Genomic DNA, 27995 nt, shown 5'->3' with positions numbered 1-27995 from the left:
GAAGACTGACTCTTCTTACTGACTATGCTTTGAACCATACCTGTGACACTAGTTATAGATTCCGATGCTTCACTTGAGGTTTACTGTATCCCTCTGACCTTCTTATTGACGAAGAAACACACAAATTGCATCGGAATTAAATAAAAAAGCACAATGCTGACTTAAGTACAAGAAGTCTGACTCTTCTTACTGTCTATGTTTTGAACCATTCCTGTGACACTAATTATAGATTCCGATGCTTGACTTCAGTTTTACTGTATGCCTTGGACCTTCTTATTGACGACGAAACACGGAAATTGCATTGGAATTAAATACAAAAGGCACAATGCCGACTTAAGTATAAGAAGACTGACCCTTCTTGCTGTCTATGTTTCGAACCATTCCTGTGACACTAGTTATAGATTCCGATTCTTCACTTCAGGTTTACTGTATCTCTTGGACCTTCTTATTGAAGATGAAACACAGAAATTGCATCGGAATTAAATACAAAAGGCACAATGCCGACTTAAGTACGAGAAGACTGACTCTTCTTACTGTCTATGTTTTGAACCATTCCTGTGACACTAATTATAGATTCCGATGCTTCACTTCAGGTTTACTGTATCCCTTGGACCATCTTATTGAAGATGAAACACAAAAATTGCATCGGAATTAAATACAAAAGGCACAATGCCGACTTAAGTACGAGAAGACAGACTCTTCTTACTGTCTATGTTTTGAACCATTCCTGTGACACTCGTTATAGATTCCGATGCTTCACTTCAGGTTTACTGTATCCCTTGGACCATCTTATTGACGATGAAACACAGAAATTGTATCGGAATTAAATACAAATATGCACAATGCCGGCTTAAGTACAAGAAGACTGACACTTCTTACTGTCTATGATTTGAATCATTCCTGTGACACTAGTTATAGATTCCGATGCTTCACTTCAGGTTTACTGTATCCCTTGGACCTTCTTATCGACGATGAAACACAGAAATTGCATCGGAATTAAATACAAAGGGCACAATGCCGACTTAAGTACAAGAAGACTGACTCTTCCTACTGTCAATGATTTGAACCATGCCTGTGACTCTAGTTATAGATTCCGATGCTTCACTTCAGGTTTACTGTATTCCTTGGACCTTCTTATTGGCGATGAATCATAGAAAATGCCTCGGAATTAAGTACAAAAGGCACAATACCGCCTTACGTACAAGAAGACTGACTCTTCCTACTGTCTATGTTTTGAACCAATCCTGTGACACTAGTTATAGATCCCGGTGCTTCACTTCAGGTTTGTTGTATCCTTCTGACCGTCTTATTGACGAGGAAGCACAGAAATTGCATCGGAATTAAATTGAAACCCCACAATGCCTACATAAGTACAAGATGACTGACCCTTCTTACTGTCTATGTTTTGAACCATTCCTGTGACAATAGTTATAGATTCCGATGCTTCACTTGAGGTTTACTGTATCTCTCTGACCTTCTTATTGACGATGAAACACAGAAATTGCATCGGAATTTAATAAAAAAGCACAATGCCGAATTAAGTGCAAGAAGACTGACTCTTCTTACTGGCTATGCTTTCAACCATTCCTGTGACACTAGTTATAGATTCCGATGCTTGACTTCAGTTTTACTGTATCCCTTGGACCTTTTTATTGACGACGAAACATAGAAATTGCATCGGAATTAAATAGAAAAGGCACAATGCCGACTTAAGTACAAGACGACTGACTCTTCCTACTGTCTATGTTTTGAACCATTCCTGTGACACTAGTTATAGATTCCAATGCTTCACTTCACGTTTACTGTATCCCTTCGACCTTCTTATTGACGATGAAACACAGATATTGCATCGGAATTAAATACAAAAGGCACAATGCCGACTTAAATACATGAAGACCGACTCTTCCTATTGACTAAGTTTTGAACCATTCCTGTGACACTAGTTATAGAATCCGATGCTTCACTTGAGGTTTGCTGTATCCCTTGGACCTTCTTATTGACGATGAAACACAGAAATTGCATCGGAATTTAATACAAAAGGCACAATGCCGACTTAAGTACAAGTTGACTGACTCTTCTTACTGTCTATGTTTTGAACCATTCCTGTGACACTAGTTATAGATTGCGATGCTTCACTTTAGGTTTACTGTATCCCTCTGACCTTCTTATTGACGATGAAACACAGAAATTGCATCGGAATTTAATACAAAAGGCACAATGCCGACTTAAGTACAAGATGACTGACTCCTCTTACTGTCTATGTTTTGAACCATTCCTGTGACACTAGTTATAGATTACGATGCTACACTCCAGGTTTACTGTATCCCTTGGACCTTATTATTGACGATGAAACACATAAATTGCATCGGAATTAAATAAAAAAGGCAAAATGCCGACTTAAGTACACGAAGACTGACTCTTCTTACTGCCATTGTTTTGAACCATTCCTGTGACACTAGTTATAGATTCCGATGCTACACTCCAGGTTTACTGTATCCTTTGGACCTTCTTATTGACGATGAAACACAGAAATTGCATCGGAATTAAATACAAAAGGCACAATGCCGACTTAAGTACAGGAAGACTGACTCTTCCTACTGTCTATGTTTTGAACCATTCCTGTGACACTAGTTATAGACTCCAATGCTTCACTTCACGTTTACTGTATCCCTTGGACCTTCTTATTGACGATGAAACACAGAAATTGCATCGGAATTAAATACAAAAGGCACAATGCCGACTTAGGGACTAGAAGACTGACTCTTCTTACTGACTGTGTTTTGAACCATTCCTGTGACACTAGTTATTGATTCCGATTCTTCACTTCAGGTTTACTGTATTCCTTGGACCTTCTTATTGGCGGTGAATCATAGAAAATGCCTCGGAATTAAGTACAAAAGGCACAATACCGCCTTACGTACAAGAAGACTGACTCTTCCTACTGTCTATGTTTTGAACCAATCCTGTGACACTAGTTATAGATCCCGGTGCTTCACTTCAGGTTTGCTGTATCCCTCTGACCGTCTTATTGACGAGGAAACACAGAAATTGCATCGGAATTAAATGGAAACCCCACAATGCCTACAAAAGTACAAGATGACTGACCCTTCTTAGTGTCTATGTTTTGAACCCTTCCTGTGACAATAGTTATAGATTCCGATGCTTCACTTCAGGTTAACTGTAACCCTTGGACCTACTTATTGACGATGAAACACAGAAATAGCATCGGAATTAAATAGAAAAGGCACAATGCCGACTTAAGTACAAGAAGACTGACTCATCTTACGGTCTATGTTTTGAACCATTCCTATGACACTAGTTATGGATTCTGATGCTTCACTTCATGTTTACTGTATCCCTCTGACCGTCTTATTGACGAGGAAACACAGAAATTGCTTCGGAATTAAATGGAAACCCCACAATGCCTACATAAGAACAAGATGACTGACCCTTCTTACTGTCTATGTTTTGAACCATTCCTGTGACACTAGTTATAGATTCCGATGCTTCACTTGAGGTTAACTGTAACCCTTGGACCTACGTATAACGATGAAACACAAAAATTGCTTCGGAATTAAATAGAAAAGGCACAATGCTGACTTAAGTACAAGAAGACTGACTCTTCTTACTGTCTATGTTTTGAACCATTCCTGTGAAACTAGTTATGGATTCTGATGCTTCACTTCAGGTTTACTGTATTCCTTGGACCTTCTTGTTGGCTATGAATCATAGAAATTGCCTCGGAATTAAGTACAAAAGGCACAATACCGCCTTAAGTACAAGAAGACTAACTCTTCTTACTGTCTAGGTTTGAACCATTCCTGTGACACAAGTTATAGATTCTGATGCTTCACTTCAGGTTTACTGTATCGCTTGGACCTTCTTATTGACGATGAAACACAGAAATTCCATCGGAATTAAGTACAAAAGGCACCATGCCGACTTAAGTACAAGAAGACTGACTCTTCCTACAGTCAATGATTTGAACCATTCCTGTGACACTAGTTATAGATTCCGATGCTTCACTTCAGGTTTACGGTTTCCCTCTGATCTTCTTCTTTACGATGAAAGACAGAAATTGCATCGGAATTAAATACAAAAGGCACAATGCCGACAAGTACAAGAAGACTGACTCTTCCTACTGTCTATGATTTCAACCATTCCTGTGACATTAGTTATAGATTACGATGCTTCAGTTCACGTTTACTGTATGCCTTGGACCTTGTTATTGACGATGAAACACAAAAATTGCATCGGAATTATATACAAAAGGCACAATGCCGACTTAAGTACAAGAATACTGACTCTTCTTACTGTCTATGTTTTGAACCATCCCTGTGACACTAGTTATAGATTCCGATGCTTCACTCCAGGTTTACTGTATCCCTTGGACCTTCTTATTGACGATGAAACACAGAAATTGCATCGGAATTAAATACAAAAGGCACAATGCCGACTTAAGTACAAGAAGACTGACTCTTCCTACTGACTATGTTTTGAACCATTCCTGTGACACTAATTATTGAGTCCGATGCTTCACTTGAGGTTTACTGTATCTCTCTGACCTTCTTATTGACGATGAAACACAGAAATTGCATCGGAATTTAATAAAAAAGCACAATGCCGACTTAAGTGCAAGAAGACTGACTCTTCTTACTGGCTATGCTTTGAACCATTCCTGTGACACTAGTTATAGATTCCGATGCTTGACTTCAGTTTTACTGTATCCCTTGGACCTTCTTATTGACGACGAAACACAGAAATTGCATCGGAATTAAATACAAAAGGCACAATGCCGACTTAAGTCCAAGAGGACTGACCCTTCTTACTGTCTATGTTTCGAACCATTCCTGTGACACTAGTTATAGATTCCGATTCTTCACTTCATGTTTACTGTATCCCTTGGACCTTCTTATTGACGATGAAACACAGAAATTACATCGGAATTAAATAGAAAAGGCACAATGCCGACTTAAGTACAAGACGACTGACTTTTCCTACTGTCTATGTTTTGAACCATTCCTGTGACACTAGTTATAGATTCCAATGCTTCACTTCACGTTTACTGTATCCCTTCGACCTTCTTATTGACGATGAAACACAGATATTGCATCGGAATTAAATACAAAAGGCACAATGCCGACTTAAATACATGAAGACCGACTCTTCCTATTGACTAAGATTTGAACCATTCCTGTGACACTAGTTATACAATCGGATGCTTCACTTGAGGTTTGCTGTATCCCTTGGACCTTCTTATTGACGATGAAACACAGAAATTGCATCGGAATTTAATACAAAAGGCACAATGCAGACTTAAGTACAAGATGACTGAGTCTTCTTTCTGTCTATGTTTTGAACCATTCCTGTGACACTAGTTATAGATTCCGATGCTACACTCCAGGTTTACTGTATCCCTTGGACCTTATTATTGACGATGAAACACATAAATTGCATCGGAATTAAATAAAAAAGGCAAAATGCCGACTTAAGTACACGAAGACTTACTCTTCTTACTGTCTATGTTTTGAACCATTCCTGTGACACTAGTTATAGATTCCGATGCTACACTCCAGGTTTACTGTATCCCTTGGACCTTATTATTGACGATGAAACACAGAAATTGCATCGGAATTAAATACAATAGGCACAATGCCGACTTAAGGACAAGAAGACTGACTCTTCTTACTGACTATATTTTGAACCATTCCTGAGACACTAGTTATAGATTCCGATGCTTCACTTCAGGTATATTGTATCCCTCTGACCTTCTTATTGACGATGAAACACAGTAATTTCATCGGAATTAAATAGAAAAGGCACAATGCCGACTTAAGTACAAGAAGACTGACTCTTCCTACTGTCTATGTTTTCAACCATTCCTGTGACATTAGTTATAGATTACGATGCTTCACTTCACGTTTACTGTATGCGTTGGACCTTCTTATTGACGATGAAACACAGAAATTGCATCGGAATTAAATACAAAAGACACAATACCGACTTAAGTACATTAAGACCGACTCTTCCTACTGACTATGTTATGAACCATTCCTGTAACACTAGTTGTAGATTCCGGTGCTTCACTTCAGGATTACTGTATCCCTTGGACCTTCTTATGAAGATGAAACACAGAAATTGCATCGGAATTATATACAAAAGGCACAATGCCGACTTAAGTACAAGAAGACTGACTCTGCTTACTGTCTATGTTTTGAACCATCCCTGTGACACTAGTTATAGATTCCGATGCTTCACTCCATGTTTACTGTATCCCTTGGACCTTGTTATTGACGCTGAAACACAGAAATTGCATCGGAATTAAACACAAAAGGCACAATGCCAACTTAAGTAGAAAAATACTGACTCTTCTTACTGACTATGTTTTGAACCATTCCTGTGACACTAGTTATAGATTGCGATGCTTCACTTTAGGTTTACTGTATCCCTCTGACCTTCTTATTGACGATGAAACACAGAAATTGCATCGGAATTTAATACAAAAGGCACAATGCCGACTTAAGTACAAGATGACTGACTCTTCTTACTGTCTATGTTTTGAACCATTCCTGTGACACTAGTTACTGATTCCGATGCTACACTCCAGGTGTACTGAACCCCTTGGACCTTCTTATTGACGATGAAACACAGAATTTGCATCGGAATTAAACACAAAAGGCCCAATGCCGACTAAGGGACTAGAAGACTGACTCTTCTTACTGACTGTGTTTTGAACCATTCCTGTGACACTAGTTATTGATTCCGATTCTTCACTTCAGGTTTACTGTATCCCTTGGACCTTATTATTTACGATGAAACACATAAATTGCATCGGAATTACATCTAATAGGCACAATGCCGATTTAAGGACAAGAAGACTGACTCTTCTTACTGACTATATTTTGAACCATTCCTGAGACACTAGTTATAGATTCCGATGCTTCACTTCAGGTATATTGTATCCCTCTGACCTTCTTATTGACGATGAAACACAGAAATTTCATCGGAATTAAATAGAAAAGGCACAATGTCGACTTAAGTACAAGGAGACTGACTCTTCTTACTGTCTATGTTTTGAACCATTCCTGTGACACTAGTTATAGATTCCAATGCTTCACTTCAGGTTTACAGTATCCCTCTGACCGTCTTATTGACGAGGAAACACAGAAATTTCATCGGAATTAAATAGAAAAGGCACAATGTCGACTTAAGTACAAGGAGACTGACTCTTATTACTGTCTATGTTTTGAACCATTCCTGTGACACTAGTTATAGATTCCAATGCTTCACTTCAGGTTTACAGTATCCCTCTGACCGTCTTATTGACGAGGAAACACAGAAATTGCATCGGAATTAAATGGAAACCCCACAATGCCTACATAAGTACAAGATGACTGACCCTTCTTACTGTCTATGTTTTGAAGCATTCCTGTGACACTAGTTATAGATTCCGATGCTTCACTTCAGGTTTACGGTATCCCTCTGATCTTCTTCATGTCGATGAAAGTCAGAAATTGCATCGGAATTAAAAACAAAATGCACAATGCCGACTTAAGTACAAGAAGACTGACTCTTCCTACTGTCTATGTTTTCAACCATTCCTGTGACATTATTTATAGATTACGATGCTTCACTTCACGTTTACCGTATGCCTTGGACCTTCTTATTGACGATGAAACACAGAAATTGCATCGGAATTATATACAAAAGGCACAATGCCGACTTAAGTACAAGAATACTGACTCTTCTTACTGTCTATGTTTTGAACCATCCCTGTGACGCTAGTTATAGATTCCGATGCTTCACTCCAGGTTTACTGTATCCCTTGGACCTTCTTATTGACGATGAAACACAGAAATTGCATCGGAAGTAAATACAAAAGGCACAATGCCGACTTAAGTACAAGAAGACTGACTCTTCTTCCTGACTATGTTTTGAATCATTCCTGTGACACTAATTATAGAGTCCGATGCTTCACTTGAGGTTTACTGTATCTCTCTGACCCTCTTATTGACGATGAAACACATAAATTGCAGCGGAATTAAATAAAAAAGGCACAATGCCGAATTAAGTGCAAGAAGACTGACTCTTCTTACTGGCTATGCTTTAAACCATTCCTGTGACACTAGTTATAGATTCCGATGCTTGACTTCAGTTTTACTGTATCCCTTGGACCTTCTTATTGACGACGAAACACAGAAATTGCATCGGAATTAAATACAAAAGGCACAATGCCGACTTAAGTCCAAGAAGACTGACCCTTCTTACTGTCTATGTTTCGAACCATTCCTGTGACACTAGTTATAGATTCCGATTCTTCACTTCAGGTTTACTGTATCCCTTGGACCTTCTTATTGACGATGAAACACAGAAATTACATCGGAATTAAATAGAAAAGGCACAATGCCGACTTAAGTACAAGAAGACTGACTCCTCCTACTGTCTATGTTTTGAACCATTCCTGTGACACTAGTTATAGATTCCAATGCTTCACTTCACGTTTACTGTATCCCTTCGACCTTCTTATTGACGATGAAACACAGATATTGCATCGGAATTAAATACAAAAGGCACAATGCCGACTTAAATACATGAACACCGACTCTTCCTATTGACTAAGTTTTGAACCATTCCTGTGACACTAGTTACAGATTCCGATGCTTCACTTGAGGTATGCTGTATCCCTTGGACCTTCTTATTGACGATGAAACACAGTAATTGCATCGGAATTTAATACAAAAGGCACAATGCCGACTTAAGTACAAGATGACTGACTCTTCTTACTGTCTATGTTTTGAACCATTCCTGTGACACTAGTTATAGATTCCGATGCTACACTCCAGGTTTACTGTATCCCTTGGACCTTCTTATTGACGATGAAACACAGAAATTGCATCGGAATTAAATAAAAAAGGCACAATGCCGAATTAAGTACAAGAAGACTGACTCTTCCTACTGTCTATGTTTTGAACCATTCCTGTGACACTAGTTATAGATTCCAATGCTTCACTTCACGTTTACTGTATCCCTTGGACCTTCTTATTGACGATGAAACACAGATATTGCATCGGAATTAAATGCAACAGACACAATGCCGACTTAAATACATGAAGACCGACTCTTCCTATTGACTAAGTTTTAAACCATTCCTGTGACACTAGTTATAGATTCGGATGCTTCACTCCATGTTTACTGTATCCCTTGGACCTTGTTATTGACGCTGAAACACAGAAATTGCATCGGAATTAAACACAAAAGGCACAATGCCAACTTAAGTAGAAAAATACTGACTCTTCTTACTGACTATGTTTTGAACCATTCCTGTGACACTAGTTATAGATTGCGATGCTTCACTTCAGGTTTACTGTATCCCTCTGACCTTCTTATTGACGATGAAACACAGAAATTGCATCGGAATTTAATATAAAAGGCACAATGCCGACTAAAGTACAAGATGACTGACTCTTCTTACTGTCTATGTTTTGAACCATTCCTGTGACACTAGGTATAGATTCCGATGCTACACTCCAGGTTTACTGTATCTCTTGGACCTTATTATTGACGATGAAACACATAAATTGCATCGGAATTAAATACAAAAGGCACAATGCCGACTTAAGTACAGGAAGACTGACTCTTCCTACTGTCTATGTTTTGAACCATTCCTGTGACACTAGTTATAGATTCCAATGCTTCACTTCACGTTTACTGTATCCCTTGGACCTTCTTATTGACGATAAAACACATAAATTGCTGCATCGGAATTAAATAAAAAAGCAAAATGCCGACTTAAGTACACGAAGACTTACTCTTCTTACTGTCTATGCTTTGAACCATTCCTGTGACACTAGTTATAGATTCCGATGCTACACTCCAGGTTTACTCAATCCCTTGGACCTTCTTATTGACGATGAAACACAGAAATTGCATCGGAATTTAATACAAAAGGCACAATGCCGACTTAAGTACAAGATGACTGACTCTTCTTACTGTCTATGTTTTGAACCATTCCTGTGACACTAGTTACTGATTCCGATGCTACACTCCAGGTGTACTGAACCCCTTGGACCTTCTTATTGACGATGAAACACAGAATTTGCATCGGAATTAAATACAAAAGGCACAATGCCGTCTTAGGGACTAGAAGACTGACTCTTCTTACTGACTGTGTTTTGAACCATTCCTGTGACACTAGTTATTGATTCCGATTCTTCACTTCAGGTTTACTGTATCCCTTGGACCTTATTATTTACGATGAAACACATAAATTGCATCGGAATTACATACAATAGGCACAATGCCGATTTAAGGACAAGAAGACTGACTCTTCTTACTGACTATATTTTGAACCATTCCTGAGACACTAGTTATAGATTCCGATGCTTCACTTCAGGTATATTGTATCCCTCTGACCTTCTTATTGACGATGAAACACAGAAATTTCATCGGAATTAAATAGAAAAGGCACAATGTCGACTTAAGTACAAGGAGACTGACTCTTCTTACTGTCTATGTTTTGAACCATTCCTGTGACACTAGTTATAGATTCCAATGCTTCACTTCAGGTTTACTGTATCCCTCTGACCGTCTTATTGACGAGGAAACACAGAAATTGCATCGGAATTAAATGGAAACCCCACAATGCCTACATAAGTACATGATGACTGACCCTTCTTACTGTCTATGTTTTGAACCATTCCTGTGACACTAGTTATAGATTCCGATGCTTCACTTCAGGTTAACTGTTACCCTTGGACCTACTTATAACGATGAAACACAAAAATTGCATCGGAATTAAATAGAAAAGGCACAATGCCGACTTAAGTACAAGAAGACTGACTCTTCTTACTGTCTGAGTTTTGAACCATTCCTGTGACACTAGTTATGGATTCTGATGCTTCACTTCAGGTTTACTGTATTCCTTGGACCTTCTTGTTGGCGATGAATCATAGAAATTGCCTCGGAATTAAGTACAAAAGGCACAATACCGCCTTAAGTACAAGAAGACTGACTCTTCTTACTCTCTATGTTTGATCCATTCCTGTGACACAAGTTATAGATTCCGATGCTTCACTTCAGGTTTACTGTATCGCTTGGACCTTCTTATTGACGATGAAACACAGAAATTCCATCGGAATTAAGTACAAAAGGCACCATGCCGACTTAAGTACAAGAAGACTGACACTTCCTACAGTCAATGATTTGAACCATTCCTGTGACACTAGTTATAGATTCCTATGCTTCACTTCAGGTTTACGGTATCCCTCTGATCTTCTTCATGTCGATGAAAGACAGAAATTGCATCGGAATTAAAAACAAAATGCACAATGCCGACTTAAGTACAAGAAGACTGACTCTTCCTACTGTCTATGTTTTCAACCATTCCTGTGACATTATTTATAGATTACGATGCTTCACTTCACGTTTACTGTATGCCTTGGACCTTCTTATTGACGATGAAAGACAGAAATTGCATCGGAATTATATACAAAAGGCACAATGCCGACTTAAGTACAAGAATACTGACTCTTCTTACTGTCTATGTTTTGAACCATCCCAGTGACGCTAGTTATAGATTCCGATGCTTCACTCCAGGTTTACTGTATCCCTTGGACCTTCTTATTGACGATGAAACACAGAAATTGCATCGGAAGTAAATACAAAAGGCACAATGCCGACTTAAGTACAAGAAGACTGACTCTTCTTCCTGACTATGTTTTGAACCATTCCTGTGACACTAATTATAGAGTCCGATGCTTCACTTGAGGTTTACTGTATCTCTCTGACCTTCTTATTGACGATGAAACACATAAATTGCATCGGAATTAAATAAAAAAGGCACAATGCCGAATTAAGTGCAAGAAGACTGACTCTTCTTACTGGCTATGCTTTAGACCATTCCTGTGACACTAGTTATAGATTCCGATGCTTGACTTCAGTTTTACTGTATCCCTTGGACCTTCTTATTGACGACGAAACACAGAAATTGCATAGGAATTAAATACAAAAGGCACAATGCCGACTTAAGTCCAAGAAGACTGACCCTTCTTACTGTCTATGTTTCGAACCATTCCTGTGACACTAGTTATAGATTCCAATGCTTCACTTCACGTTTACTGTATCCCTTCGACCTTCTTATTGACGATGAAACACAGATATTGCATCGGAATTAAACACAAAAGGCACAATGCCGACTTAAATACATGAACACCGACTCTTCCTATTGACTAAGTTTTGAACCATTCCTGTGACACTAGTTATAGATTCCGATGCTTCACTTGAGGTATGCTGTATCTTTTGGACCTTCTTATTGACGATGAAACACAGTAATTGCATCGGAATTTAATACAAAAGGCACAATGCCGACTTAAGTACAAGATGACTGACTCTTCTTACTGTCTATGTTTTGAACCATTCCTGTGACACTAGTTATAGATTCCGATGCTACACTCCAGGTTTACTGTATCCCTTGGACCTTATTATTGACGATGAAACACATAAATTGCATCGGAATTAAATAAAAAAGGCAAAATGCCGACTTAAGTACACGAAGACTGACTCTTCTTACTGCCATTGTTTTGAACCATTCCTGTGACACTAGTTATAGATTCCGATGCTACACTCCAGGTTTACTGTATCCCTTGGACCTTCTTATTGACGATGAAACACAGAAATTGCATCGGAATTAAATACAAAAGGCATAATGCCGACTTAAGTACAGGAAGACTGACTCTTCCTACTGTCTATGTTTTGAACCATTCCTGTGACACTAGTTATAGATTCCAATGCTTCACTTCAGGTTTACTGTATCCCTCTGACCGTCTTATTGACGAGGAAACACAGAAATTGCATCGGAATTAAATGGAAACCCCACAATGCCTACATAAGTACAAGATGACTGACCCTTCTTACTGTCTATGTTTTGAACCATTCCTGTGACACTAGTTATAGATTCCGATGCTTCACTTCAGGTTAACTGTTACCCTTGGACCTACTTATAACGATGAAACACAAAAATTGCATCGGAATTAAATAGAAAAGGCACAATGCCGACTTAAGTACAAGAAGACTGACTCTTCTTACTGTCTGAGTTTTGAACCATTCCTGTGACACTAGTTATGGATTCTGATGCTTCACTTCAGGTTTACTGTATTCCTTGGACCTTCTTGTTGGCGATGAATCATAGAAATGTCCTCGGAATTAAGTACAAAAGGCACAATACCGCCTTAAGTACAAGAAGACTGACTCTTCTTACTCTCTATGTTTGATCCATTCCTGTGACACAAGTTATAGATTCCGATGCTTCACTTCAGGTTTACTGTATCGCTTGGACCTTCTTATTGACGATGAAACACAGAAATTCCATCGGAATTAAGTACAAAAGGCACCATGCCGACTTAAGTACAAGAAGACTGACTCTTCCTACAGTCAATGATTTGAACCATTCCTGTGACACTAGTTATAGATTCCGATGCTTCACTTCAGGTTTACGGTATCCCTCTGATCTTCTTCATGTCGATGAAAGACAGAAATTGCATCGGAATTAAAAACAAAATGCACAATGCCGACTTAAGTACAAGAAGACTGACTCTTCCTACTGTCTATGTTTTCAACCATTCCTGTGACATTATTTATAGATTACGATGCTTCACTTCACGTTTACTGTATGCCTGGACCTTCTTATTGACGATGAAAGACAGAAATTGCATCGGAATTATATACAAAAGGCACAATGCCGACTTAAGTACAAGAATACTGACTCTTCTTACTGTCTATGTTTTGAACCATCCCTGTGACGCTAGTTATAGATTCCGATGCTTCACTCCAGGTTTACTGTATCCCTTGGACCTTCTTATTGACGATGAAACACAGAAATTGCATCGAAAGTAAATACAAAAGGCACAATGCCGACTTAAGTACAAGAAGACTGACTCTTCTTCCTGACTATGTTTTGAACCATTCCTGTGACACTAATTATAGAGTCCGATGCTTCACTTGAGGTTTACTGTATCTCTCTGACCTTCTTATTGACGATGAAACACATAAATTGCATCGGAATTAAATAAAAAAGGCACAATGCCGAATTAAGTGCAAGAAGACTGACTCTTCTTACTGGCTATGCTTTAAACCATTCCTGTGACACTAGTTATAGATTCCGATGCTTGACTTCAGTTTTACTGTATCCCTTGGACCTTCTTATTGACGACGAAACACAGAAATTGCATCGGAATTAAATACAAAAGGCACAATGCCGACTTAAGTCCAAGAAGACTGACCCTTCTTACTGTTTATGTTTCGAACCATTCCTGTGACACTAGTTATAGATTCCAATGCTTCACTTCACGTTTACTGTATCCCTTCGACCTTCTTATTGACGATGAAACACAGATATTGCATCGGAATTAAACACAAAAGGCACAATGCCGACTTAAATACATGAACACCGACTCTTCCTATTGACTAAGTTTTGAACCATTCCTGTGACACTAGTTATAGATTCCGATGCTTCACTTGAGGTATGCTGTATCCCTTGGACCTTCTTATTGACGATGAAACACAGTAATTGCATCGGAATTTAATACAAAAGGCACAATGCCGACTTAAGTACAAGATGACTGACTCTTCTTACTGTCTATGTTTTGAACCATTCCTGTGACACTAGTTATAGATTCCGATGCTACACTCCAGGTTTATTGTATCCCTTGGACCTTATTATTGACGATGAAACACATAAATTGCATCGGAATTAAATAAAAAAGGCAAAATGCCGACTTAAGTACACGAGGACTGACTCTTCTTACTGCCATTGTTTTGAACCATTCCTGTGACACTAGTTATAGATTCCGATGCTACACTCCAGGTTTACTGTATCCCTTGGACCTTCTTATTGACGATGAAACACAGAAATTGCATCGGAATTAAATACAAAAGGCATAATGCCGACTTAAGTACAGGAAGACTGACTCTTCCTACTGTCTATGTTTTGAACCATTCCTGTGACACTAGTTATAGATTCCAATGCTTCACTTCACGTTTACTGTATCCCTTGGACCTTCTTATTGACGATGAAACACAGAAATTGCATCGGAATTAAATACAAAAGGCACAATGCTGACTTAAGTAAATGAGGACCGACTCTTCCTACTGACTAAGTTTCGAACCATTCCTGAGACACTAGTTATAGATTCCGATGCTTCACTTGAGGTTTACTGTATCCCTTGGACCTTCTTATTGACGATGAAACACAGTAATTGCATCGGAATTTAATACAAAAGGCACAATGCCGACTTAAGTACAAGATGACTGACTCTTCTTACTGTCTATGTTTTGAACCATTCCTGTGACACTAGTTATAGATTCCGATGCTACACTCCAGATTTACTGTATCCCTTGGACCTTCTTATTGACGATGAAACACAGAAATTGCATCGGAATTAAATACAATAGGCACAATGCCGACTTAAGGACAAGAAGACTGACTCTTCTTACTGACTATATTTTGAACCATTCCTGAGACACTAGTTATAGATTCCGATGCTTCACTTCAGGTATATTGTATCACTCTGACCTTCTTATTGACGATGAAACACAGAAATTGCATCGGAATTAAATACAAAAGGCACAATGTCACCTTAAGTACAAGGAGACTGACTCTTCTGACTGTCTATGTTTTGAACCATTCCTGTGACACTAGTTATAGATTCCGAAGCTTCACTTCAGGTTTACTGTATCCCATGGACCTTGTTATTGACGCTGAAACACAAAAATTGCATCGGAATTAAACACAAAAGGCACAATGCCGACTTAAGTACAAAACTACTGACTCTTCTTACTGACTATGTTTTGAACCATTCCTGTGACACTAGTTATAGATAGCGATGCTTCACTTCAGGTTTACTGTATCCCTCTGACCATCTTATTGACGTTGAAACACAGAAATTGCATCGGAATTAAATACAAAAGGCACAATGCCGACTTAAGTACAAGAAGACTGACTCTTCCTACTGTCTATGTTTTCAACCATTCCTGTGACATTAGTTATAGATTACGATGCTTCACTTCACGTTTACTGTATGCGTTGGACCTTCTTATTGACGATGAAACACAGAAATTGCATTGGAATTAAATACAAAAGACACAATGTCGACTTAAGTACATGAAGACCGACTCTTCTTACTGACTACGTAATGAACCATTCCTGTAACACTAGTTGTAGATTCCGGTGCTTCACTTCAGGATTTCTGTATCCCTTGGACCTTCCTATGACGATGAAACACAGAAATTGCATCGGAATTATATACAAAAGGCACAATGCCGACTTAAGTACAAGAATACTGACTCTTCCTACTGTCTATGTTTTGAACCATCCCTGTGACACTAGTTATAGATTCCGATGCTTCACTCCAGGTTTACTGTACCCCTTGGACCTTCTTATTGACGATGAAACACAGAAATTGCATCGGAATTAAATACAAAAGGCACAATGCCGACTTAAGTACAAGAAGACTGACTCTTCTTACTGACTATGTTTTGAACCATTCCTGTGACACTAATTATAGGGTCCAATGCTTCACTTGAGGTTTACTGTATCTCTCTGACCTTCTTATTGACGATGAAACACAGAAATTGCGGCGGAATTAAATAAAAACGGCACAATGCCGAATTAAGTGCAAGAAGACTGGCTCTTCTTACTGGCTATGCTTTGGACCATTCCTGTGACCCTAGTTATAGATTCCGATGCTTGACTTCAGTTTTACTGTATCCCTTGGACCTTCTTATTGACGACGAAACACAGAAATTGCATCGGAATTAAATACAAAAGGCACAATGCCGACTTAAGTCCAAGAAGACTGACCCTTCTTACTGTCTATGTTTCGAACCATTCCTGTGACACTAGTTATAGATTCCGATTCTTCACTTCAGGTTTACTGTATCCCTTGGACCTTCTTATTGACGATGAAACATAGAAATTGCATCGGAATTGAATAGAAAAGGCACAATGCCGACATAAGTACAAGAAGACTGACTCTTCCTACTGTTTGTTTTGAACCATTCCTGTGACACTAGTTATAGATTCCAATGCTTTACTTCACGTTTACTGTATCCCTTGGACCTTCTTACTGACGATGAAACACAGATATTGCATCGGAATTAAATACAAAAGGCACAATGCCGACTTAAATACATGAAGACCGACACTTCCTATTGACTAAGTTTTGAACCATTCCTGTGACACTAGTTATAGATTCCGATGCTTCACTTCAGGATTACTGTATCCCTTGGGACCTTGATATTGACGCTGAAACACAGAAATTGCATCGGAATTAAACACAAAAGGCACAATGCCAACATAAGTACAAAAATACTGACTCTTCTTACTGACTATGTTTTGAACCATTCCTGTGACACTAGTTATAGAATGCGATGCTTCAATTTAGGTTTACTGTATCCCTCTGACCTTCTTATTGACGATGAAACACAGAAATTGCATCGGAATTTAATACAAAAGGCACAATGCCGACTTAAGTACAAGATGACTGACTCTTCTTACTGTCTATGTTTTGAACCATTCCTGTGACACTAGTTATAGATTCCGATGCTACACTCCAGGTTTACTGTATCCCTTCGACCTTATTATATGACGATGAAACACATAAATTGCATCGGAATTAAATAAAAAAGGCCAAATGCCGACATAAGTACACGAAGACTGACTCTTCTTACTGCCATTGTTTTGAACCATTCCTGTGACACTAGTTATAGATTCCGATGCTACACTCCAGGTTTACTGTATCCGTTGGACCTTCTTATTGACGATGAAACACAGAAATTGCATCGGAATTAAATACAAAAGGCACAATGCCGACTTAAGTACAGGAAGACTGACTCTTCCTACTGTCTATGTTTTGAACCATTCCTGTGACACTAGTTATAGATTCCAATGCTTCACTTCACGTTTACTGTATCCCTTGGACCTTCTTATTGACGATGAAACACAGAAATTGCATCGGAATTAAATACAAAAGGCACAATGCCGACTTAAGTAAATGAAGACCGACTCTTCCTACTGACTAAGTTTTGAACCATTCCTGTGACACTTGTTATAGATTCCGATGCTTCACTTGAGGTTTGCTGTATACCTAGGACCTTCTTATTGACGATGAAACACAGAAATAGCATCGGAATTTAATACAAAAGGCACAATGCCGACTTAAGTACAAGATGACTGACTCTTCTTACTGTCTATGTTTTGAACCATTCCTGTGACACTAGTTATAGATTCCGATGCTTCACTTCAGGATTACTGTATCCCTTGGGACCTTGTTATTCACGCTGAAACACAGAAATTGCATCGGAATTAAACACAAAAGGCACAATGCCAACTTAAGTACAAAAATACTGACTCTTCTTACTGACTATGTTTTGAACCATTCCTGTGACACTAGTTATAGATTGCGATGCTTCACTTTAGGTTTACTGTATCCCTCTGACCTTCTTATTGACGATGAAACACAGAAATTGCATCGGAATTTAATACAAAAGGCACAATGCCGACTTAAGTACAAGATGACTGACTCTTCTTACTGTCTATGTTTTGAACCATTCCTGTGACACTAGTTATAGATTCCGATGCTACACTCCAGGTTTACTGTATCCCTTGGACCTTATTATTGACGATGAAACACATAAATTGTATCGGAATTAAATAAAAAAGGCCAAATGCCGACTATAGTACACGAAGACTGACTCTTCTTACTGCCATTGTTTTGAACCATTCCTGTGACACTAGTTATAGATTCCGATGCTACACTCCAGGTTTACTGAATTCCTTGGACCTTCTTATTGCCGATGAAACACAGAAATTGCATCTGAATTAAATACAAAAGGCACAATGCCGACTTAAGTACAGGAAGACTGACTCTTCCTACTGTCTATGTTTGAACCATTCCTGTGACACTAGTTATAGATTCCAATGCTTCACTTCACGTTTACTGTATCCCTTGGACCTTCTTATTGACGATGAAACACAGAAATTGCATCGGAATTAAATACAAAAGGCACAATGCCGACTTAAGTAAATGAAGACCGACTCTTCCTACTGACTAAGTTTCGAACCATTCCTGTGACACTAGTTATAGATTCCGATGCTTCACTTGAGGTTTACTGTATCCCTTGGACTTTCATATTGACGATGAAACATAGAAATTGCATCGGAATTAAATACAAAAGGCACAATGCCGACTTAAGTACAAGATGACTGACTCTTCTTACTGTCTATGTTTTGAACCATTCCTGTGACACTAGTTATAGATTCCGATAATACACTCCAGGTGTACTGAACCCCTTAGACCTTCTTATTGACGATGAAACACAGAATTTGCATCGCAATTAAATACAAAAGGCACAATGCCGACTTAGGGACTAGAAGACTGACTCTTCTTACTGACTGTGTTTTGAACCATTCCTGTGACACTAGTTATTGATTCCGATTCTTCACTTCCGGTTTACTTTATCCCTTGTAGCTTATTATTTACGATGAAACACATAAATTGCATCGGAATTAAATAAAAAAGGCAAAATGCCGACTTAAGTACACGCAGACTTACTCTTCTTACTGTCTATGTTTTGGACCATTCCTGTGACACTAGTTATAGATTCCGATGCTACACTCCAGGTTTACTGTATCCCTTGGACCTTCTTATTGACGATGAAACACATAAATTGCATCGGAATTAAATAAAAAAGGCAAAATGCCGACTTAAGTACACGCAGACTTACTCTTCTTACTGTCTATGTTTTGAACCATTCCTGAGACACTAGTTATAGATACCGATGCTTCACATCAGGTATATTGTATCCCTCTGACCTTCTTATTGACGATGAAACACAGAAATTGCATCGGAATTAAATAGAAAAGGCACAATGTCGACTTAAGTACAAGGTGACTGACTCTTCTTACTGTCTATGTTTTGAACCATTCTTGTGACACTAGTTATAGATTCCGATGCTTCACTTCAGGTTTACTGTATCCCATGGACCTTGTTATTGACGCTGAAACACAAAAATTGCATCGGAATTAAACACAAAAGGCACAATGCCGACTTAAGTACAAAAATACTGACTCTTCTTACTGACTATGTTTTGAACCATTCCTGTGACACTAGTTATAGATAGCGATGCTTCACTTCAGGTTTACTGTATCCCTATGTCCATCTTATTGACGATGAAACACAGAAATTGCATCGGAATTAAATACAAAAGGCACTATGCCGACTTAAGTACAAGAAGACTGACTCTTCTTACTGTCTATGTTTTGAACCATTCCTGTGACACTAGTTATAGATTCCGATGCTTCACTTCAGATATACTGTATCCCTCGGACCTTTTTATTAACGATGAAACACTGAAATTGCATCGGAATTAAATACAAAAGGCACAATGCCGACTTAAGTACAAGAAGACAGACTCTTCCTACTGTTTATGTTTTCAACCATTCCTGTGACACTAGTTATAGATTACGATGCTTCACTTCACGTTCACTGTATGCCTTGGACCTTCTTATTGACGATGAAACACAGAAATTGCATCGGAATTAAATACAAAAGACACAATGCCGACTTAAGTACATGAAGACCGACTCTTCCTAATGACTATGTTATGAATCATTCCTGTGACACTAGTTATAGATTCCGATGCTTCACTTGAGGTTTACTGTATCCCTTGGAGATTCTTATTGACAATGAAACACACAAATTGCATCGGAATTTAATACAAAAGGCACAATGCCGACTTAAGTACAAGATGACTGACTCTTCTTACTGTCTATGTTTTGAACCAATCCTGTGACACTAGTTATAGATTCTGATGCTACACTCCAGGTTTACTGTATCCCTTGGACCTTCTTATTGACGATGAAACACAGAAATTGAATCGGAATTAAATACAAAAGCCACAATGCCGACTTAAGGACTAGAAGACTGACTCTTCTTACTGACTATGTTTTGAACCACTCCTGTGACACTAGTTATTGATTCCGATGCTTCACTTCAGGTTTACTGTATCCCTTGGACCTTATTATTCACGATGAAACACAGAAATTGCATCGGAATAAAATAAAAAAGGCAAAATGCTGACTTAAGTACACGAAGACTGACTCTTCTTACTGTCTATGTTTTGTACCATTCCTGTGACACTAGTTATAGATTCCGATGCTATACTCCAGGTTTACTGTATCCCTTGGACCTTCTTATTGACGATGAAACACAGAAATTGCATCGGAATTAAATACAAAAGGCACTATGCCGACTTAAGTACAAGAAGACTGACTCTTCTTACTGTCTATGTTTTCAACCATTCCTGTGACACTAGTTATAGATTCCGATGCTTCACTTCACATTTACTGTATCCCTCGGACCTTTTTATTGACGATGAAACATAGAAATTGCATCGGAATTAAATACAAAAGGCACAATGCCGACTTAAGTACAAGAAGACTGACTCTTCCTACTGTCTATGTTTTCAACCATTCCTGTGACACTAGTTATAGATTACGATGCTTCACTTCACGTTTACAGTATGCCTTGGACGTTCTTATTGACGATGAAACACAGAAATTGCATCGGAATTAAATACAAAAGACACAATGCCGACTTAAGTACATGAAGACCGACTCTTCCTAATGACTATGTTATGAACCATTCCTGTGACACTAGTTATTGATTCCGATGCTTCACTTCAGGTTTACTGTATCCCTTGGACCTTATTATTCACGATGAAACACAGAAATTGCATCGGAATAAAATAAAAAAGGCAAAATGCCGACTTAAGTACATGAAGACTGACTCTTCTTACTGTCTATGTTTTGAACCATTCCTGTGACACTAGTTATAGATTCCGATGCTATACTCCAGGTTTACTGTATCCCTTGGACCTTCTTATTGACGATGAAACATAGAAATTGCATCGGAATTAAATACAATAGGCACAATGCCGACTTAAGGACAAGAAGACTGACTGTTCTTACTGTCTATGTTTTGAACCATTCCAGTGACACTAGTTATAGATTCCGATGCTACACTCCAGGTTTACTGTATCCCTTGGACCTTATTATTGACGATGAAACACATAAATTGCATCGGAATTAAATAAAAAAGGCCAAATGCCGACTTAAGTACACGAAGACTGACTCTTCTTACTGCCATTGTTTTGAACCATTCCTGTGACTCTAGTTATAGATTCCGATGCTACACTCCAGGTTTACTGTATTCCTTGGACCATCTTATTGACGATGAAACACAGAAATTGCATCGGAATTAAATACAAAAGGCACAATGCCGACTTAAGTACAGGAAGACTGACTCTTCCTACTGTCTATGTTTTGAACCATTCCTGTGACACTAGTTACAGATTCCAATGCTTCACTTCACGGTTACTGTATCCCTTGGACCTTCTTATTGACGATGAAACACAGAAATTGCATCGGAATTAAATACAAAAGGCACAATGCCGAATTAAGTAAATGAAGACCGACTCTTCCTACTGACTAAGTTTCGAACCATTCCTGTGACACTAGTTACAGATTCCGATGCTTCACTTGAGGTTTACTGTATCCCTTGGACCTTCATATTGACGAAGAAACACAGAAATTGCATCGGAATTAAATACAAAAGTCACAATGCCGACTTAAGTACAAGATGACTGACTCTTCTTACTGTCTATGTTTTGAACCATTCCTGTGACACTAGTTATAGATTCCGATGCTACACTCCAGGTGTACTGAACCCCTTGGACCTTCTTATTGACGATGAAACACAGAATTTGCATCGGAATTAAATACAAAAGGCACAATGCCGACTTAGGGACTAGAAGACTGACTCTTCTTACTGACTGTGTTTTGAACCATTCCTGTGACACTAGTTATAGATTCCGATTCTTCACTTCAGGTTTACTGTATCCCTTGGACCTTATTATTTACGATGAAACACATAAATTGCATCGGAATTAAATAAAAAAGGCAAAATGCCGACTTAAGTGCACGCAGACTTACTCTTCTTACTGTCTATGTTTTGAACCATTCCTGTGACACTAGTTATAGATTCCGATGCTACACTCCAGGTTTACTGTATCCCTTGGACCTTCTTATTGACGATGAAACACAGAAATTGCATCGGAATTAAATACAATAGGCACAATGCCGACTTAAGGACAAGAAGACTGACTCTTCTTACTTATTATATTTTGAACCATTCCTGAGACACTAGTTATAGATTCCGATGCTTCACTTCAGGTATATTGTATCCCTCTGACCTTCTTATTGACGATGAAACACAGAAATTGCATCGGAATTAAATAGAAAAGGCACAATGTCGACTTAAGTACAAGGAGACTGACTCTTATTACAGTCTATGTTTTGAACCATTCTTGTGACACTAGTTATAGATTCCGATGCTTCACTCTAGGTTTACTGGATCCCTTGGACCTTCTTATTGACGATGAAACACAGAAATTGCATCGGAATTAAATACAAAAGGCACAATGCCGACTTAAGTACACGAAGACTTACTCTTCTTACTGTCTATGTTTTGAACCATTCCTGTGACAATAGATATAGATTCCGATGCTTCACTTCAGGTTTACTGTATCCTTTGGAGATTATTATTGACGATGAAACAAAGAATTTGCATCGGAATTAAATTAAAACGGCAAAATGTGGGCTTAAGTACACGAAGACTGACACTTCTTACTGTCTATGTTTTGAACCATTCCTGTGACACTAGTTATAGGTTCCGATGCTGCACTCCAGGTTTACTGTATCCCTTGGACATTCTTATTGACGATGAAACACAGAAATTGCATCGGAATTAAATACAATAGGCACAATGCCGTCTGAAGGACAAGAAGACTGACTCCACTTACTGACTATGTTTTGAACCATTCCTGTGACACTAGTTATAGATTGCGATGCTTCACTTCAGGTTTACTGTATCCCTCTGACCATCTTATTGACGATGAAACACAGAAATTGCATCGGAATTAAATACAAAAGGCACTATGCCGACTTAAGTACAAGACGACTGCCTCTTCCTACTGTCTATGTTTTGAACCATTCCTGTGACACTAGTTTTGGATTCCGATGCTTCACTTCAGGTTTACTGTATCCCTCTGACCTTCTTATTGACGATGAAACACAGAAATTGCATCGGAATTAAATACAAAAGGCACAATGCCGACTAAAGTACAAGACGACTGCCTCTTCCTACTGTCTATGTTTTGAACCATTCTTGTGACACTAGTTTTGGATTCCGATGCTTCACTTCAGGTTTACTGTATCCCTCTGACCTTCTTATTGACGATGAAACACAGAAATTGCATCGGAATCAAATACAAAATGCTCAATGCCGACATAGGTACAAGAAGACTGACCCTTCCTACTGTCTATGTTTTGAACCATTCCTGTGACACTAGATGTAGATTCCGATGCTTAACTTCAGGTTTACTGTATCCCTCTGACCTTCTTATTGACGATGAAACACAGAAATTGCATCGGAATCAAATACAAAATGCTCAATGCCGACATAGGTACAAGAAGACTGACTCTTCCTACTGTCTATGTTTTGAACCATTCCTGAGACACTAGTTATAGATTCCGATGCTACACTCCAGGTTTACTGTATCCCTTGGACCTTCTTATTGACGATGAAACACAGAAATTGCATCGGAATTAAATACAAAAGGCGCATTACCGACTTAAGGACAAGAAGACTGACTGTTCTTACTGACTATGTTTTGAACCATTCCTGTGACACTAGTTATAGATTGCGATGCTTCACTTCAGGTTTATTGTATCCCTCTGACCTTCTTATTGACGATGAAACACAGAAATTGCATCGGAATTAAATAGAAAAGGCACAATGTCGACTTAAGTACAAGAAGACTGACTCTTCTTACTGTCTATGTTATGAACCATTCCTGTGACACTAGTTACAGATTCCGATGCTTCACTCCAGGTTTACTGGATCCCTTGGAACTTCTTATTGACGAAGAAACACAGAAATTGCACCGGAATTAAATACAAAAAGCACAATGCCGACTTAAGTACACGAAGACTGACTCTTCTTATTGTCTATGTTTTGAACCATTCCTGTGACAATAGATATAGATTCCGATGCTTCACTTCAGGTTTACTGTATCCCTTGGACCTTATTATTGACGATGAAACACAGAAATTGCATCGGAATTAAATAAAAAAGCAAAATGCGGGCTTAAGTACACGAAGACTGACTCTTCTTACTGTCTATGTTTTGAACAATTCCTGTGACACTAGTTATAGGTTCCGATGCTACACTCCAGGTTTACTGTATTCCTTGGACATTCTTATTGACGATGAAACACAGAAATTGCATCGGAATTAAATACAATAGGCACAATGCCGACTGAAGGACAAGAAGACTGACTCTTCTTACTGACTATGTTTTGAACCATTCCTGTGACACTAGTTATAGATTGCGATACTTCACTTCAGGTTTACTGTATCCCTCTGTCCATCTTATTGACGATGAAACACAGAAATTGCATCGGAATTAAATACAAAAGGCACTATGCCGACTTAAGTACAAGAAGACTGACTCTTCTTACTGTCTATGTTTTGAACCATTCCTGTGACACTAGTTATAGATTCCGATGCTTCACTTCAGATTTACTGTATCCCTCTGACCATCTTATCGACGATGAAACACAGAAATTGCATCGGAATTAAATACAAAAGGCACTATGCCGACTTAAGTACAAGGAGACTGACTCTTCTTACTGTCTATGTTATGAACCATTCCTGTGACACTAGTTATAGATTCCGATGCTTCACTCTAGGTTTACTGGATCCCTTGGACCTTCTTATTGACGATGAAACACTGAAATTGCATCGGAATTAAATACAAAAGGCACATTGCCGACAAAGTACAAGAAGACTGACTCTTCCTACTGTCTATGTTATGAACCATTCCTGTGACACTAGTTTTGGATTCCGATGCTTCACTTCAGGTTTACTGTATCCCTCTGACCTTCTTATTGACGATGAAACACAGAAATTGCATCGGAATTAAATACAAAAGGCACATTGCCGACAAAGTACAAGAAGACTGACTCTTCCTACTGTCTATGTTATGAACCATTCCTGTGACACTAGTTTTGGATTCCAATGCTTCACTTCAGGTTTACTGTATCCCTCTGACCTTCTTATTGACGATGAAACACAGAAATTGCATCGGAAACAAATACAAAATGCTCAATGCCGACATAGGTACAATAAGACTGACTCTTCCTACTGTCTATGTTTTGAACCATTCCTGTGACACTAGATATAGATTCCGATGCTTCACTTCAGGTTTACTGTATCCCTTGTACCTTATTATTGACGATGAAACACAGAAATTGTATCGGAATTAAATAAAAAAGGCAAAATGCCGACTTAAGTACACGAAGACTGACTCTTCTAACTGTCTATGTTTTGAACCATTCCTGTGACTCTAGATATAGATTCCGATGCTTCACTTCAGGTTTACTGTATCCCTTGGACCTTATTATTGACGATGAAACACAGAAATTGCATCGGAATTAAATAAAAAAGGCAAAATGCGGACTTAAGTACATGAAGACCGACTCTTCCTACTGACTATGTTTTGAACCATTCCTGTGACACTAGTTATAGATTCCGATGCTTCACTTGAGGTTTTTCTGTATCCCTTGGACCTTCTTATTGACGATGAAACACAGAACTTGCATCGGAATTCAATACAAATGGCACAATGCTGACTTAAGTACAAGATGACTGGCTCTTCATACTGTCTATGTTTTGAACCATTCCTGAGACACTAGTTATAGATTCCGATGCTACACTCCAGGTTTACTGTATCTCTTGAGCTTCTTATTGACGATGAAACACAGAAATTGCATCGGAATTAAATACAAAAGGCACAATGCCGACTTAAGGACTAGAAGACTGACTCTTCTTACTGACTATGTTTTGAACCACTCCTGTGACACTAGTTATTGATTCCGATGCTTCACTTCAGGTTTACTGTATCCCTTGGACCTTATTATTGACGATGAAACACAGAAATTGCATCGGAATTAAATAAAAAAGGCAAAATGCCGACTAAAGTACACAAAGACTGACTCTTCTTACTGTCTATGTTTTGAACCATTCCTGTGACACTAGTTATAGATTTCGATGCTACACTCCAGGTTTACTGTATCCCTTGGACCTTCTTATTGACGATGAAACACAGAAATTGCATCGGAATTAAATACAAAAGGCGCAATGCCGACTTAAGGACAAGAAGACTGACTGTTCTTACTGACTATGTTTTGAACCATTCCTGTGACACTAGTTATAGATTGCGATGCTTCACTTCAGGTTTATTGTATCCCTCTGACCTTCTTATTGACGATGAAACACAGAAATTGCATCGGAATTAAATAGAAAAGGCACAATGTCGACTTAAGTACAAGAAGACTGACTCTTCTTACTGTCTATGTTATGAACCATTCCTGTGACACTAGTTATAGATTCCGATGCTTCACTCCAGGTTTACTGGATCCCTTGGAACTTCTTATTGACGAAGAAACACAGAAATTGCATCGGAATTAAATACAAAAAGCACAATGCCGACTTAAGTACACGAAGACTGACTCTTCTTACTGTCTATGTTTTGAACCATTCCTGTGACAATAGATATAGATTCCGATGCTTCACTTCAGGTTTACTGTATCCCTTGGACCTTATTATTGACGATGAAACACAGAAATTGCATCGGAATTAAATAAAAAAGGCAAAATGCGGGCTTAAGTACACGAAAACTGACACTTCTTACTGTCTATGTTTTGAACAATTCCTGTGACACTAGTTATAGGTTCCGATGCTACACTCCAGGTTTACTGTATCCCTTGGACATTTTTATTGACGATGAAACACAGAAATTGCATCGGAATTAAATACA

The sequence above is a fragment of the Schistocerca serialis genome, chromosome 12 (assembly GCF_023864345.2).
Source record: "Schistocerca serialis cubense isolate TAMUIC-IGC-003099 chromosome 12, iqSchSeri2.2, whole genome shotgun sequence".
Classification (NCBI taxonomy): domain Eukaryota; kingdom Metazoa; phylum Arthropoda; class Insecta; order Orthoptera; family Acrididae; genus Schistocerca; species Schistocerca serialis.
This window is presented reverse-complemented; position numbering follows the sequence as displayed.